General features: G+C 40.2%; 1 long non-coding RNA gene across 1 annotated transcript; it reads left to right on the top strand.

The window, feature by feature from the left end:
* The first annotated feature begins 9,777 nt into the window (after positions 1-9,777).
* Positions 9,778-13,736, top strand: LOC307040766. The gene is made up of 2 exons (XR_013808596.1): positions 9,778-13,510; positions 13,602-13,736. It is a non-coding gene; the product is annotated as an uncharacterized lncRNA (long non-coding RNA).
* Positions 13,737-17,053: the final 3,317 nt, after the last annotated feature.

Here is a 17,053-nt window from a genome sequence, read left to right as displayed (position 1 = left end):
TTCCTTACCTGAGCCTGTGCCTTTTTATATTCTAATAAATTATGTAATGAATGTGTCTTTCTTAGCTTTCCAAACAGCCTGTTTTTTTTTCGGATTGCATCATTACATTATTTGTTCCACCACGGTACCATCTTAACACATTTACTAAGTTTCCCAGTTTTATTCCCAATAGTTTGATTAGCGCTTTTAATTATATTTGAAGTAAATTGCTCATTTATTTCATCAATACTTTCTGCCATATCAATCTGATCCAATTCATTATCGCACAATTTAGCAAACATCTCCCAATTTGCTTTAGAAAAAGTCCATCTCATGATACCGTCTAGCTCAACCACATGATTTATATCAAACTTGATTATAATCGGAAGATGATCACTCCCAATACTGTTATTTGCCAATACTTCCCAACTGCTACCAGAAGCTAATTCACTTGTTACAAGAGTTAGGTCGATCGCAGACTCTGTTCCATCTCTAAAATTGATCCTTGTACCTTGCCCATTATTTAAACAAACTAATTCCTTTGCCTCCATTAAATCCTCCACCACCTGTCCGTTGTAATCTGTTGATCTCCCTCCCCACATTGTATTATGTGCATTAAAATCACCACACCATATTATTTCATTTCCCTGGCAAAGACTGTCTAATTCCTCTATTTTGAGTTAATTACATGGATTATAAAAATTCAGGACACTAATTTTCCTTTTATTAATCCAAAGTTCTACACGCACTATTTCTAAATGATGACTGTTCTTAAATGTTAGCTTACTATAAGACATAACTTCTCTGATAAAGATTGCACATCCCCCTCCCTGGCCATCATTTCTATCTTGTCTTATAGCAGTATATCCCCCAATTATGAAGTCCAAATTAGTCTTCAGCCATGTTTCTTGAATACAAATAACGTCTGGTTTTTCTTTTAACTGATATATATAGGTCTTGAATTATTGTCCATTTGCAATAAGGCTTCTAGCATTCCATTGCAGAAGGAGAAAAACCATTCATCTACTCACTAATCTGTGAATCATCATTATTGGTGGCTAGCATTTCATGTATCATTTCAACGGTTATATCCTTTATCCCCAAAAATTCACCTGCTGCTTCCACTATTGTTTTCAGTCTTGACCTCTTTTTTGTTTGTTGTAAAGCAACATTCACCACTTTTCCAATAAAGGCAACAAATGTGTACTTATTAACAATCAATGCATCCTCTCCTATCACACACTTATGTGAACACTTTGTGGAGCTTTCCTTTGCCTGTGGGAGTTTGGGGAAATCTTTTGAAGAGATCATACTTGGTGCTACTTGGGATTTCCTAGCTATGTTTAGTGAAACCTTTTCTGTTGCTTCAGCATATCAGACTTTATTTTTGCACTTTGTATCTCTGCACCTCCATGGCCTTTTTCTGCACTTCACAGCCCTGATACGCAGCACTATGTTCCCCACCACAGTTACAACATTTCACCTTAGCACCTGCAGTACAACTACCATATTCATGTTCCCCCGCACATGTTGGACACCTGGGCTTAGTTGCTTTGCACTTGTCTGCCACATGCCCAAACCTTTGGCACTTAAAGCACCGCAGAGGTTTAGGGATGAATTCTCTTACTGGAAAGCTCATGCAACCGATCATTATCTTCTGTTGTATTGTTTCTTCAAGCTGAAGAAGAACAGACAAACTATCCACTATCTTACCCTGATACCTAGTAGGAAGACGCTTTACTACAGTCACTTTCTCCCCTTTAATTTCCTTCTTGAGTTCTTCTATGCCTATTTCTATGGGAACTCCACTGATAACTCCAAGTATTTTCCGATTTGCTCCAGGAACATGGCATTTAATTCGAACTTCATTCAGGGTCTTCATTTTCAGTAACTTTTCCTGTTGTCTTGCATTAATCAACTCAACCAACATCCGTCCTTTGCTCAGAAATCTTGCTTGTTTTATCGATCCAATTTCTTTGTGAATTGCTTTAGTCAGGGCCACTGGATGTAGCTTAGCTGCAGATTGCTCACCAAACTCCACAATCACTTTCCACTCTTCATTCTCTATCCTTTTCTTTACTTTCTTCAATTCATTCTGTGAATCAGATTCACTAAGACTGTCACTTGACATGTCTATCTTCTTTCTTGAAGTCTTTTTCCTTACTTAATTCTATCCTCCTTCAGATGCACTTTCCATATCCCCCTCTCCAGGACTCAAAGACGCCATTCCACCAGCTGCTCTCAAACTCGCACTCACTTCAACGTTCACTCCTATCTCCGTCTACTCAGTCTCAGCACGTGTGCCGTCCAATGTCAAAATCGACCTCCAAAGCACAGACGTGAACTGATGGGAGACACGTGATTTATGTTTGGTTTTTTTACTTGGTGGGTAGGTCCTTAGTGATTTCTCGATGTCCATTGGTCATTTCAGACCATGATGGCTGCCGGCCGAGATTTCCTAGACGGACACACAAATCCACCAATCCCACAGAGTGTAAAGTCAAGCTACTGTGAGCGGCCATATTGTCTGCTGTGCCCTGGTTACAGTCTCACAGGAGATACCGCTGGAAAGCTACACTTTCAGCGATTCCGCGGATGTCTGAATCATATTTCTACTCCTTGTAATAAAAAATATATGGTTAATTTTTGTAAATTATGCGCACTTGGACGCGGCGGCGCGTCCACCAACTAATACGTTTGCGCTGTGGACCAACACTATACATTGACGGGGAAGGGGGTAGCAATAAAGATAACACCATTAAACAGTTACACAACATAACAGAAATAATATCGATAGCAGCGTCCCCAGCAACAAGTAACAAGTAGTTAATAATAATAAAAGACATTAAGAAAAAGGCATTTTAAACAGTCATTAAAAAGCAACACAATCTACCTGCATTGCATTACTCTAAACGTGTAATAACGTGCTTTAACCAGTAGGTGGTTTGGGTTAAAAAGCTGTCAAGTTTACAGTGTTAACAAAATAAAATATACTGCTGTTTCTGGTTTAGTTTACGACGGATATATTTAGTTATTGTTTTGTAACACAAAAGCGATGGTAAAAACCCACAGCAACACAGAAAAGATGGTCTTAACATGACCCAGCGGTCTAGTAGTTAATAAAAAACAATAATATCAAAACAAAATATTACTACTAACTTCAAACTGAACGGTAAAAGAATAGTTTCCGGTCTATTCTGAGCCCGATCTCTGTAGATAAATAAAAAATAAAGAACTACGACAGATGTGTTATATATTTAATGCAGCCGAACCATTTATTACAATGCATTCATGTGATGACTTTCAAAGAGTAAAGCAAGCACTGCTGAATAAAGTATGATTTTATCTTTTACGAAACGTTTTTTTTCATATGGAATGTAATTGGAGGTCAACCAATCACAGAGCTTGAGAACTAATCACGGGGTTTGTCAAACAGAGCACATGGTGTAGTCCTAAACGATAACTGGGGATTCTGGGTAGTGTAGTGTCTTCTGCCATCCTTTACTCCGAAAAAGTATTTGTTTCTCCGAATCGAAGGGGAAAAATACAAAAGCATTGCACACAATTTAAACCAATCAATGTTGTGTAATTAACAAGGATAATCTGGTGTTTTTTAGTCGATGAGTAGTGCAGATATCGCTGCAAAATCAATCGACAGTAAGGGGAATACTTTCTTCCGCTTGTACAATTCTCCGTTATCCAATGGGAATGGACGCTCACATTGCCTTTAATGGCAGCCGACACAAATGAATGCCGTGCTTCCATGAGCGTCAAATCCCGCCGCAGAGGGGAATACATTGCAATCAGTTGAAAGCTATTTGCGTCCCTTTATGAAGCTGGAGGAGCCTAGGAGCGTCACAACTGTACGCTACAGGACCCTGACCAAACGTCGCTCCTGGACGATTATGGAGTGAGAGTGTGTTGTTAGGAGCTGTAAAGTGTGTACAGTGTGTAGGTGCGTGTGGTACAGTGTGTGTGTGTGTGTGTGTGTGTGTGTGTGTGTGTGTGTGTGTGTGTGTGTGTGTGTGTGTGTGTGTGTGTGTGTGTGTGTGTGTGTGTGTGCGCGTAGATGCGACGGACAGACAGGTCTCAGTTGGTTCAACACACTCCAGCTTCATAAACGGACGCAAAGAGCTTTCAACTGATTACACTAGTAAGATAAAAAACCCACATTTAAAAGCACAAGTGTCATACCTGGCCTGTAAATGCCAGGGAAAAGAAGTGGGTTTTTAAACGAGATTTAAAAACAGGCAGAGTTGGAGCAAGTCTAACCTGGAGGGGTAATTTGTTCCATAACTTTGGAGCTGCAACAGCAAAGGTTCTGTCTCCTCGCTGCTTTAACCTCGATTTAGAGACGACCAGAAGGAATCTGTCAGCAGAACTCAGTGACCATGTGGGTGTGTATGGTTTTAAAAAATCTGCCAGGTACGGTGGTGCTAAACCGTTTAGGGCTTTGTATGCGAACAGTAAAATGTTCAATTGTATTCTAAAACTGACTGGTAGCCAGTGTAATGAGTGTTACGTTATTATGCTGAGAGTGCTCTCATACTTGTTTGATTCTGAAATTGTATATATTTATATAAATATTACGGCTGTAAAGTAAAAAATGCAACAAAAAAAAAATAACGCCACTAATTATTTTAACGCGATTAACGCATGTGTATTTTTTGTCCTAGGCCGCCCCGTAGTTTCAGAGCGCATCGAGTTTAAAATACCATCTACAAGCTGATGCTGACAGCCCCGCTCCTGCCGTACGCTTGCGGCAGACCACACTTCCACGAACACCGGCAGGCCCGGACTGGCCATCGGGAGGACCGGGAGGGTGTGTGTATGTGTGGCGCGAGCGAGCGAGAGAGAACAGGCACACCTTACGTGTATTGTTGTTGTTAGCATCTGGTGCTAGCTAGCTGCGCTAATGGATATAAGGAACTGTTTCAATGAAAACAGAGGAGCGACCTTCCGCCGACAACTGCGCCGAGCACTTGACTTTATGCAGGTAGCCAGACATTGTACGAAAAGTCAGCACATTCAGCACGGATAGTGGGCGCAACATGATTGCAGCGTCCAGGCAGCTCCCGTTCGGGCGTATGCCTTGAGTTGCACATAGCTCCAACGATCCATCACAGTGCCTCTCTCCACACACACACACACACACACACACACACACACACACACACACACACACACACCCCCCACACACACACACACACACACACACACACACACACACACACACACACACACACACACACACACACACACACACACACACACACACACACACTTTGTATTGTATTATTGTATGAGAGAGGTTCCAGGTTGAATTGAGGCGAATATTTGTAATGTTCAGAGGTTGTTGTGTTTAACCTATTAAGCCCTGAGCCTGTTTTTCAGGTTTCAGGCTCCAAAATGCCACTAACACAGCAAAGACTATATCTTCACTTATAAAAGCGGTAAATTAATAATCATTTCTCTCAAAGCAAGGTTACATCTGTGAGTTGGATGTAGAAGTGTCAGAATCAATATAGATGTTTTTATTTTAAAGTAAATTCAGATGGAACATAGTAAAAACATGTAAATTATAATGTCCGCCTAAAAAAAAAACATTACTTATAGTGAAAACCACCCTTGAATGATGGGTTAGTAGACTAAAAGCTTTAGGAATCCAAACTATAACATATAAGTACCCTGTATCAAGATTGATGCAAAAAAAGTGAAATTTGACCTTTTTAGAGAGATTTAGAAACTCTGGGTAATTTGCGAACCATCAGTTCCATTTGACCTTTTTCACTGTAAAAATCATTTTATTACTTTGAATTATCACTATAGGTATTCATTCCATCCAAATACAACTGTTGTGAAAAAATAAAAATTTAAAAAATTTAAAAAACATACTCTGTTATCCTCCCCACAATGCTAACAGTGAGCCTCTGGATTAGCCCAGAGCGAAAAATGCTAACCTATTACTGCACCGAAAATCCCTCCTAGCTCCCTTATTACTTATCCTAGCTGCATATCCAACACATCGTTTATGATCGTAAAGACACAGAATCTAATGGTGCCCACCTCAATACTGAAAGATACAAACTCGCAACGTTATCAACAAAAACGTAAATCAAAACAAGTGGCGCTAGGTAGCTACACAATGCTAACATGGCTTACCTTCGTCTCTAAACTGGTCTTCAATGGCATTAAAACGATAACAACGATGATGTAGTTAATCCATAAATTAATATCCAATGTGGCTGTGTCCCCTTTGAAATGTTCTGATAATCTATAAGCAATAAAACTGCAATTCCGTTATCTGCTGTCCGCTCTGTGCTCCGTGCCAGTGGCGGCGCTAGGGGGTGGCTACTTGGGCCCAAATGTTTATTTTTTATTTTTAAAACGTCTCGGGAGTAATGTGGAGTACCGGAGTCCACCAGAGAGGCAGCCGCTGCGGGACAGTAGCCTGCGTACTGCATAGGCTAATAGCCTATAAAGTTATGGATATGAGAAAGTTATTTTCATTGAAAAAAGCGCAACAAGCTGCAACAGCAGCAGTATCAGCAGCTGACAACAATGTCATCACCAGCAGTGAAGAAATGGATGATGTTTCAGGTTTGTGAATCTAATGGTGATATCTGCAGTCTGGCTGACTGAGTAAGAAGTGAAAAGAGTGATGTAACATTAATGTTATAGCTAGTAAACCTGGAGTAACCAGATTAATTATACCCTTATATGTTCGTATGTATACAGAACATGACTAAAAATTATCCTAAAATGTAACGTTAACCCTTCATACCTCAGTCTACCTTTAAGACACTAAAATAACGTATTGCAATTTTTATATTGTTTTGGTATTATACCGGCTCTCGTTTCAGTAACAACGGAACCATAGCAACGGAACTGACAGGGAACGGAACTGACAGGCAACCCTCTGAATCAGACTCCGATTGGCTGTGACTGCATCCACTTAGAATGTCCGATTCAGAAACGTGACTCTTACACTCTTTACGTCACAAACAAAGATGGTGGATGAGAATAGATCTATAAACAATAAGCAATGCGCCAGAATCAAGGTGAGACTATCCGCATCCTTTAAAACTCTACGCACATTCGTTTCACCAAAATAAGTAAACGACTATTTGAGTGAGTTAAGGCATTAGTTTGCTTCATTAAAGGATGTTAATGAATAAGTGTTCTCCAGTGCCTTTTGTCCGCTTTAAGGTATTATTAAGGTAGGGTTAATGTTGCTCTCAAAGTGCACCAGATTGATGTTTTTAACTTCAATATTTTTTAAAAAATCTTCCCGGGGGCATGCCCCCGGCCCCCCCTACAGGAGACGACGATCCCCCTAAAGGATGTTCGGTCCACGCCCCAGTTGTAAAAAAAATAGCACTCTACGACTGCACCCCCCAACAACTCCTGGGCTAAGCCCCGGATCTCCTACAATCCTAAATCCGCCACTGCTCCGTGCGCTCTGGGTCCTGCAATTCCTGCTTCCTTACGTAGTAAACAATAAGTAAAGTCTGCTGCGTAAAGTGCTTACGTCGGCTGGCATTCTTCATACTTTACGCAGGACCATATCTCTGGAACCCATTGGTCGATTTTGGTGATTTACACCTTATTCTTAACCATTACATCCAATAGAATCGATGGGCAGTTCCCAAATCCACGTACCATTGCAGACGTAATAGAGAAGCAAACAAAGCACATCTGAAAGTACAAGCCTGGATGGCAACATTTTATACCCAGTATATTGCCATAAATATGATGGTGGATTATCAGTAAAAATGTCTATGTGACACAAAGATGATGGATTAACCTTGAGCAGCGTTTTTATTCCGGTGAACACAACTTTTGATCACAAATCAAAAAAGGTAAGACGTAATTATTGTAATATTTTTGAAACCGGATGTTGTTTACTTTCTCTTTTCTGGCTGATAGCTCCGCAATTCGGGGTCCTACAGTGATGACATTACATGTGTGGAATCTGGGGAGTCTCAGCTTTAATCGGATATCTTGTTTGTGTAGTGATGATAAGTAATAAGGGCATTGCTACCGTGAGTGCTGTGCAAAAGTCTGTTAGCATTAGTTAGCATTTTTTCGCTCCATGCTAATTCAAAGGCTTGGTATTACTCTTGTGTTTCTTTTAGCTAAAAATTGTTAATATTGTTAGTTAGCTGAGTTTCTTATCGTTAAAAGGGTATGGAACATTAATAGTTTCATAAATGTTAAGAAGCCCTGGGACATAGTCTCGTAAAAAAAACGGTTGGGGGTCCACTGGGGGGACCCTCGGGCTTAAGAGGTTAATATTCATGATAATATTTGTCATTGTTCAAATGATAATAAACAAACATATAAAGCATATTTGTCCACTCATATGTTGATAAGAGTATTACAAACTTGAAAAATATCCCTCTAAGGTACATTTAGAACGGATACAAAATGTGCGATTAGTTTGTGATTAATCGCGATTAACTATGGACAATCATGCGATTAATTGCGATTAAATATTTTAATCGACTGACAGCCCTAATATATACCTGTGTGTGTGTGTCTGTCTGTCTGTCTGTCTGTCTGTCTGTCTGTCTGTCTGTCTGTCTGTCTGTCTGTCTGTCTGTCTGTCTGTCTGTCTGTCTGTGTGTGTGTGTGTGTGTGTGTGTGTGTGTGTGTGTGTGTGTGTGTGTGTGTGTGTGTATACAGTACGTCCGCATCTGTAGCCTAATTATTGTCGTTATTGTCTCATTATACCGCACTGTGAATGAATTAAAAGTAAATATATAAGTGGTCATGAACACATCCGTCCATCAGACAGAGGGCTGCTGTGCCTCCTGTCATCATTAATGGACCTCTCTTTAAAATGACCACTCAGAGGAGAGGAGTTCTCATTTCTATAACCGCCTGCTGCTTCCCCTCCTCCCTCCTCGGTTACCCTCCTTGAGTCCTCCGCTCGCATCTCCTGTGAGGATGGGAGTCGAGGATAGGAGTCGAGGAGTGGAAATTAGTGAAATGAGAAAGGCCCAGAGAGTCAGGAGCCTGCTCCCCATGCGTCTCTCAAACAAAATGGCAGAACGGAAACCTAACACAGAGGTTTTACTAGGAACACACTTGCCTGCCCCTAGAGGCCACTAAGGATATAGCAGTCAAGCAGATAGATGTCAGTCATTAGAATGACAGAACACTTGTGAAGTTAAAAAGGATTAGAACAGAGTGGAACAATCATAGGATGTTAACAAGAAATTATTTTAATTATGAATTAAAAAAAACTAGATTTGAGTTTTGTGATTAATTAAGTCATAATGAAATTCTCCTAAGCAACACCTTCAGCAGATATTTGAAGACTTACTGTGTGAGAATAAACATTTAACATTACATGCAACTTCACATTTGTTTCTATTGTTTTCACTTTTTACAGCAAAAGACTGGGGCTCACCTGGGGATTACTTTTGTGTCATAAAAATAAAGCAACACTTTCTCAGAATAAAGCAAAACTATGAGTTTAAAAGAAAAGAAAACTGAGTCAAGCAAAATAAAATAAATTTCAAAAATAAAACTATGAGTTGCAAACAAATCATTTGTGTAATCATGTAAACTATAAGAATTTTTTCTTTGTTTTAACATAGGTTTCTTTTGCAGTTCTTGTTTCTTCTTTCTCAATGATCAGACTTTTGCTTTCGCTGCAGCTCTCTCGTTTGCACTCCCTCATTTTTTGTTTGAGATTCTGACACAAACCTCCCAGGTGGGCGGGACTTTCAGGGGTGCGTCCCCATTGGCTACTTAGTTTTTGAGTAACGGCCCAGTCCTCCAGCGATTGTACAGTGCAGGCAGCTGCGGTGCGGTAGCTGCCTGAGCTGGATAGAACACCCCCAGAAGAACCAGCATTTCAATTATTATAATACTACAAGTGAAAATATATGTAAGTATTGATCATTTGTGTTGTTTGTGCTGTACTATACGGTCTGTTTCTTTATTGTGGTAAGTGAGAAGTAAAGCTGTGCTATGAAAGTTAGCTTGTGCTACCTTTAGATCCATAACAATGCAAGCTAAGTAGCCTAACAGTTAGCTACATAGCTAGCAGTGAGTGAGCGTTCAGACACCGGTGTCAGTACCATATCTGCACGGCCTACCAGATCAGAACACGGGGTCCGTTATGCTTACTAATGACGTAACGCATCGGCTGTGCGGCAACCGAAGAGGACATTTTACACGGCCAAATTCCGCAAAGAATATTAAAAAATAACAATCGACAGTGAATGTATGTTAGTGGAACTGTGTCAGGAAAGTGAAGTGTTAATTAGGTAATGTTATTGAAGAACTGAAATGCATAAAATTGAAAGTTAATATGTGCTGTAGCATATCCCTCCGAAATATGGTCGTAGACTTTAATGATGATTTAGAATTGATTGAAACTCCAGACTCAACGTAAGAGCTTGTGCCTCTTCGGGGGGTGCTAACATTTAAACATAAGCGTTATTCTTTACTTTCTCTGTCTTTTGTAGAAGATATCAGATACCGTCATGTTGTTTCCATAGCAACAACAACTTCCTGTCAACAGCTCCTGTTTCACCTGCTTAATATAGTTATCATCACTGCTACTGTGGTCACATCGGGGACCCGTAACATTTAGAATAGTTGAGATATGAAGGGGGTTATGTTTTTGTCTGTGTTCTGGGTTCCTGCAGTTTTTTGAACAGACAGTACACACGTTCATCCTCTGAACGTGTGTACTGTCTGTGGGAGCCCAGCTAGCGGGGAACGTTCTCACAACTTTGGCTTACGTTACCTATTGGTTCTAACAAGGTTTTAAAGAAATGTTTTAATCTGATGTTCAAAGAACCTTTTTAGGATGTTTATTTGTTCAAATCATGTTCCTATAAGGTTTAAGGTTAACTAAGACATAACGTTTTAACTGCAACATTCAGAGGATGTTTGAGGATGTTATTGAGGCCTTTCATGTGATATGTTAACAAAGGTGGAACGTTTTGCAACATTCTAGGGATGTGTTTTGGACGTTGTTGGGTAACACATTAAAGATGTTCTATATAAAACGTTCCCTCAATGTTACATGATAACAAATAAAACATTCTCCAAGCAACATTCTGAAAATGTTTTCCGGATGTTATTGAGGCCTGAGATGACAGAAAATGTTTTATAAAATGTTCCTTTAATGTGATAAGTCAACAAAGGTGGAATGTTTTGCCTCCAACATTCTAAGGATGTGTTTTGGAGATTGTTGGGGTAACACATTAAAGATGTTCTTTTATAGAACATTCCCTCAATGTTACATGATAACCAAAGAAGAACATTTTGGAAGCAACATTTGGATAATGTTTTCAGGAGGTTATTATTTTTTTATAAAATGTTCCTGTGATGCGAAATATTAACAGGGTCATGGTCAACGTCAGATTTATTTGTAGTGCGCTTTAAAAAACAAAGTTTTTGCATTTGTTTGAAAAGGATGTTTAAAAGAAATCTGATGTCACCACATTTTCCTTTTTAGAAAAAAACAAGCACGTAATTCTTGATATTGCATGTTTGCGTAGGCATGTCTGGGTTCCCAGCTAGACATTGTTGGTTCTAAAAACATTCTGAGAATGTTACCATTCATTGTTCTAGGAATGGTTTCATTGAGAAGTTTTATTTTGGTTCCTAGAATGTACTTCTGAAAGGTAGGATAACGTTCTCCAAAAACATTCTTAAAATGTTTGGTGATAACATTGTTCGAACATTATACCCCAAGTGTTTTTGTTATTTATGCACATACGTATCTCTATTGTCATATGGATCGAATAACACTTAGAAAACCAAAGACAGACGTATAGAAGAACGGACCAACTATCACTGCCCGTCCCTGAAACCCCTGTTAGTGTTTGTATGTGTTTCTTTCTACTGTGTGTCTCTCTCTCTGCCTGCTGGTATGCTCTACACCAGGGCTATTCAATTACACATTCAGTTGGGCCAGATTTTATAACTACAAAATTCAGCTGGGCCAGACATTCAGCGGCCTGTAAAAAGCGGGTAGTGACACATTTTAAACCAACACATATTACTGCGATGAAAAACATGCAATTTTTATTCATTGTTCATCTAACAAAGGTACGTCAAAAAGTGCATAAAAAAACAACAAATTAGCATTAATTTAGCAGAATCTGAAAAAAGTGAACAGTTGTAGCATTACATTTGTTTGCTTTAGAAGTCAAATATTCAGGTTATTTTTTTTAACCAGGCACATCACAAAGTGCATTTACTGAATACAATAATAGCAGTCTTAATACATTTCCTCACATACAAAGAAAACAGCTAAAGAGCTCCAATGCAACACAAAGAGGTAGTACTGTAGCAATACTATTTTTTTACTTTTCAAGTAATAACAAAAAAATCATACGTTTTGATCACATTTGACCCAGACACATTACAAAGTGCACTTAAATGAATACAGAAAGAACTGTCAAACCCTTCAGTGCACAAACCCATAACAAGGGATACGGGTAACTATATGAATGAATACTACACAACACGTCTACTATAGTAAACTAGGTGCTTACTATCACCTCATTTGTGATTTGTCATCGCTGACTTTCTCAATGGGAGAGGGAACATTTTTTGTTTTGAACAAGAGCAGTGATATTTGGCTCATAGGATGTCAATGCAATCCTAAGACATTGGTGAAGAGTACTGTCAGTCAGGGAGCAGCGAGTGCTACTTTTGATTGACTTCATGTGTGAAAAGCTTGATTCACATGTGTATGTTGATCCAAACATACTGAGCACACAGATCGCTACTTTCTGAACGTTAGGGAACGTTCAGTTGCTGTTTTTTGACATCACTCGAAAACTTCGCTGGCCCGTTAGTGCGCTGCATATCAATAAGTTCCAGTGTATATTTCCCCTTGTCGATGCAGGGGACCACTTCCTTTGCTCTGGTTGATACGTCCCCCTCTATTGCAACAGTGAAGGGGTCTCTGGCAAAGCCCATCACCTCTGTGGGCAGAGCAAGTCCATCCAATCGACCGGCAAAGTTCTCTTTCAACCTCGCAACGAAATCTGTCATCACATCCGTGATTTTTGCCGGAGATGTGATGTGTTTGGGGAGCGTCGGAAAATGCAGCATCCGACCCGTGCTCATGTCGGTCGCGAAAAGGTCCAGCTTGACTTGGATCTGCTCCACAAGATCAATGACCGTTTTGTCTCTGTTTCCGCTTCAGAGTTGAGAGAGACATGTTTTAGAGTTGCTATTATTGGACCACCGTTACTAGCACCACTAAATGCACTTTCAAAAAACGTGCTGCGTTGTGGTTTGGTGGTTTCTATGCAAGGCGGAGTGTTGCGTTCATGGTCTGTACTAGTGTAGGAATTTGGCTACGGGAGGCTGGGCCACTCGGGAGTTGGTTCTGGGCCGCATCCGGCCCGCGGGCCGCCAGTTGAATAGGCCTGCTCTACATGGCTGGGAACAATCTCCAATCAACCACACCTGCAACCTGCTCGTCAGCCACACTATGAAAGCCTGCAGCCTGCACTCATTCCCTGCCGGATTGTTGCCGTGAACGGTTTGTTGCGTGCTGTTCTAGCTTTTTACCAGCATATTCTTTGACAACTTTGCCTGCTTTTGCCTCACACTAATTTGTGTGTCTCTCCCAGGAGGAATCCAAGGCCTTCCACACTCCCAAGACCAGCCAGGCCTCTCTACCCACCCTGGAACAACTGTTTCCCACTGCCGCCATAACCAACCTCCACTCCCAGCTCCCCTTTTCTAATAAACAAATGTTACTTTCACCAGCTGATTCCGTGTCATCCTTTTACATGTGTTAATAGTCAAATTCCAATAGTTAAGTAAACTATCATAATCATCCTAATGACCACAGTGGTCAGTCCACTTACCCAGGAATTTTGAGTTGAACAATTACAGGAATATTATGTCTTTATGTTCAAATAATGTAAACATATTTTAGTAAATGGTTACCATAGAACATTTGCATAATTTCTTTAACATAAACCATGTTATCCTTCTCTAAAATAATAACATTCTGGCAACATAAAAAATCTAACTTGCAGCTGAAAATGTTTTAAGAACAGTAGGGCATAATGTTCTAACAATGTTATCAAAAACATTTTAAGAATGTTTTTAGAGAACGTTATCCTACCTTTCAGAAGAACATTCTGGGAACCAAACAAAAACTTCCCGCTGAAAACGTTTTAAGAATAGGAGGGCATAATGTTCTAACAATGTTATCACCAAATATTTTAAGAAGGTTATCAACAAACATTTTAAGAATGTTTTTAGAGAACGTTATCATACCTTTCAGAAGAACGTTCTGGGAACCAAACAAAAACTTCCCGCTGAAAACCTTCCTAGAACAATGACTGTAACATTCTCTGAATGTTTTTAGAACCAAAAATGTCTAGCTGGGAGTTTACGCTGTTGACAGGAAGTTGTTGTTGCTATGGAAACAGCATGACGGTATCTGATATCTTCTACAAAAGACGGAGAAAGTAAAGAATAACGTTTATGTTTAAATGTTAACACCCCCCGAAGAAGCACAAGCTCTTACGTTGAGTCTGGAGTTTCAATCAATTCTCAATCATCAGTAATGTCTACGACCATATTTTGGAGGGATATGATACATATTAACTTTCAATTTTATGCATTTCATTTCTTCAATAACATTACTTAATTAACACTTCACTTTCCTGACACAGTTCCACTAACATACATTCAGAGGCGTCAATTGGGTATGGCAAGGTATGGCAGCTGCCACACCTTGGCTCCAGGGGAAAATGTAAATGTTCGTTTTAAAAAAATTAATTTATGGAATTACTCTGTGTCAATTTGTATTGATTATTCTATTATTTAATACATATAAATTAAATACAAATGAAAATCAGAACAACACAATCGATTTCTCTAGTCTAGATATTATCTTTCCCAATACTTATCGTAACGTATCCCCCCTCCCTATCTTGAAATGTGGTATCTCCTGACGAGAAGCCGCCGGAGGTCAGAGCGGGTCATGTTATCGCGGTTTTTTTTATTTTTCGGCTAAGCTAATTAACTAAAATGAAAAGAAAGCAAAGAACTTTAGAATCTTTTTTTATCAAAAAAAAGGCAGGTGAAGGTGATGGCTCCAATGTTGCCCCAGCAGCAGAGGGAGAAGGACCAGGTAGTGAAGGTGGGATTCAAGCTGTTAACGACGCTGTTAGCCACTCCAGCACCTGCGCCGGGGATGCAGATGCTAACAGGGAGACGGAGACTACATGCATGGAGGCTGAGAACTCGTCCACACCGACTTCTCGAATTGAATCCGAGTCTGAGTCCCCACCAATTTCTCAGATTGAAAGAGCTGGATCAGACGTGGACAGCGATAAGGAAGGTCAAGGCCCGGGTGCAGCAGCAGTAGCAGCCTCTGGGTCAACTGGAGCAGAGAAGAAGGATATTAGTGGATGTAAAACAGACGGACTCAGGCGTCCTCGTTTGACCCACTTCCCAACTAGAAATGGAAGACGCTTTAATGTCAGTGTGTATCAGGAATATGACTGGGTTGAATATTCTGCGCAAGAAGATGCAGTTTATTGCTTTGCATGCCGTCATTTTGGAGGAGCCTCAACTTTAACAGGTGACAGGCATGGACTGCGTGTGTTCATAGAAACTGGATACACATGTTGGAAGAACATGAAAAAAAATCTCCGGGATCATCAAGGGAGCAGTAGACACAATTGTGCTGCATTAGCGTGGTCTAACTTTAAGGCTGTGATCAGCGGACATAAGGAATCCATCGCAAGTCGGATTGACGCAAACAGGACAGATGAGGTGCAGGAGAACCGGGCTCACGTCAAATCCTTGTTCAAAATCACGTCATTTCTGGGAAGACAGGCCCTCCCTCTCCGTGGCCACAACGAGAGAGATGAGGATGAAAATAAAGGAAATTTCCTTGAACTTTTGGACGTTATTGCAACAGATGACAGGAACGTGAAAAGCAAACAGGAACGCAGGTATGCGCACTATTCTTCCCCAGAAGCCCAGAATGATATGGTGAGAGTTATTGGGGAAAATATCAGAAGTATAATCATAAATGAAGTAGGAGAAGCACGGTACTTTTCAGTGTTAGTGGATGAAACGAAAGACCTGTCTAAGAAGGAGCAGCTGGCCATTTTGATCCGTTATGTACATGACGGGATTATAAAGGAAAGAGCCATTGGAACCTATCACATGAAGGACCTGACAGCTGAATCCCTGGCCCAGAAAATAATAAAGGAATTATCGAGTTTAGATATTCAGCTGTGTGTTGCACAATGCTACGATGGTGCAAGTGTTATGCGGGGTAATGTGCGTAATGTGCGTAATGTGGTAATGTACTGAATTGATTGATTGACGTGCGTAGTTAAGTGTTTGTGTCCATAGTTACTTGCGCTAGCGGGATGTGAGTGAGGCTGCATTTGAAAAAGTTCAAATTTTCCTAACCACACAGAAAAGCTACATAGCAGACTTGTCACTTTTGTTATGATTATTTGCTGGGCATGTATATTGATTGATACTGTAGTTAAGTCATGTGACTAGTAACCTTGCCATACCTTAGCTTTGGCTGAATTGACGCCACTGCATACATTCACTGTCGATTGTTATTTTTTTAACATTCTTTGCGGAATTTGGCCGTGTAAAATGTCCTCTTGGGTTGCCGTACAGCCAATGCTTGACGTCATTAGTAAGCATAACGGACCCCGTGCTGATCTGGTAGGCCGTGCAGATATGGTACCTACACCGGCGCACACACTCAAACGGACTAGTGTGCCTGACTCTACCAACAGGCTTTCATGATTCTCTTTAGATATAGTATAAGCCATGATAGCTTATTTTATTAACACGCTAATTTGATATGAAAATCAATGGTGGCTGAGTTAACTTTGTATGAAAACCTACCGTCCATCACTGCCCCTGAGCTGTGTTTTATTTGTTCACTTCATATTTTTCATTTCCTAAAACATTTATTTTCCTCTCAAATTAACAGTGTGGTCATTGAGACAGAGTGGTGTCCAGAGTCTTATCCAGTTTTCCCACTCCCTCTGAAGGGACAGCAAGGAGGGGGGGCATGAAGAAA

Source organism: Notothenia rossii (assembly GCF_949606895.1).
Source record: "Notothenia rossii genome assembly, chromosome: 5".
Lineage (NCBI taxonomy): Eukaryota > Metazoa > Chordata > Actinopteri > Perciformes > Nototheniidae > Notothenia > Notothenia rossii.
This window is presented reverse-complemented; position numbering and strand designations above follow the sequence as displayed.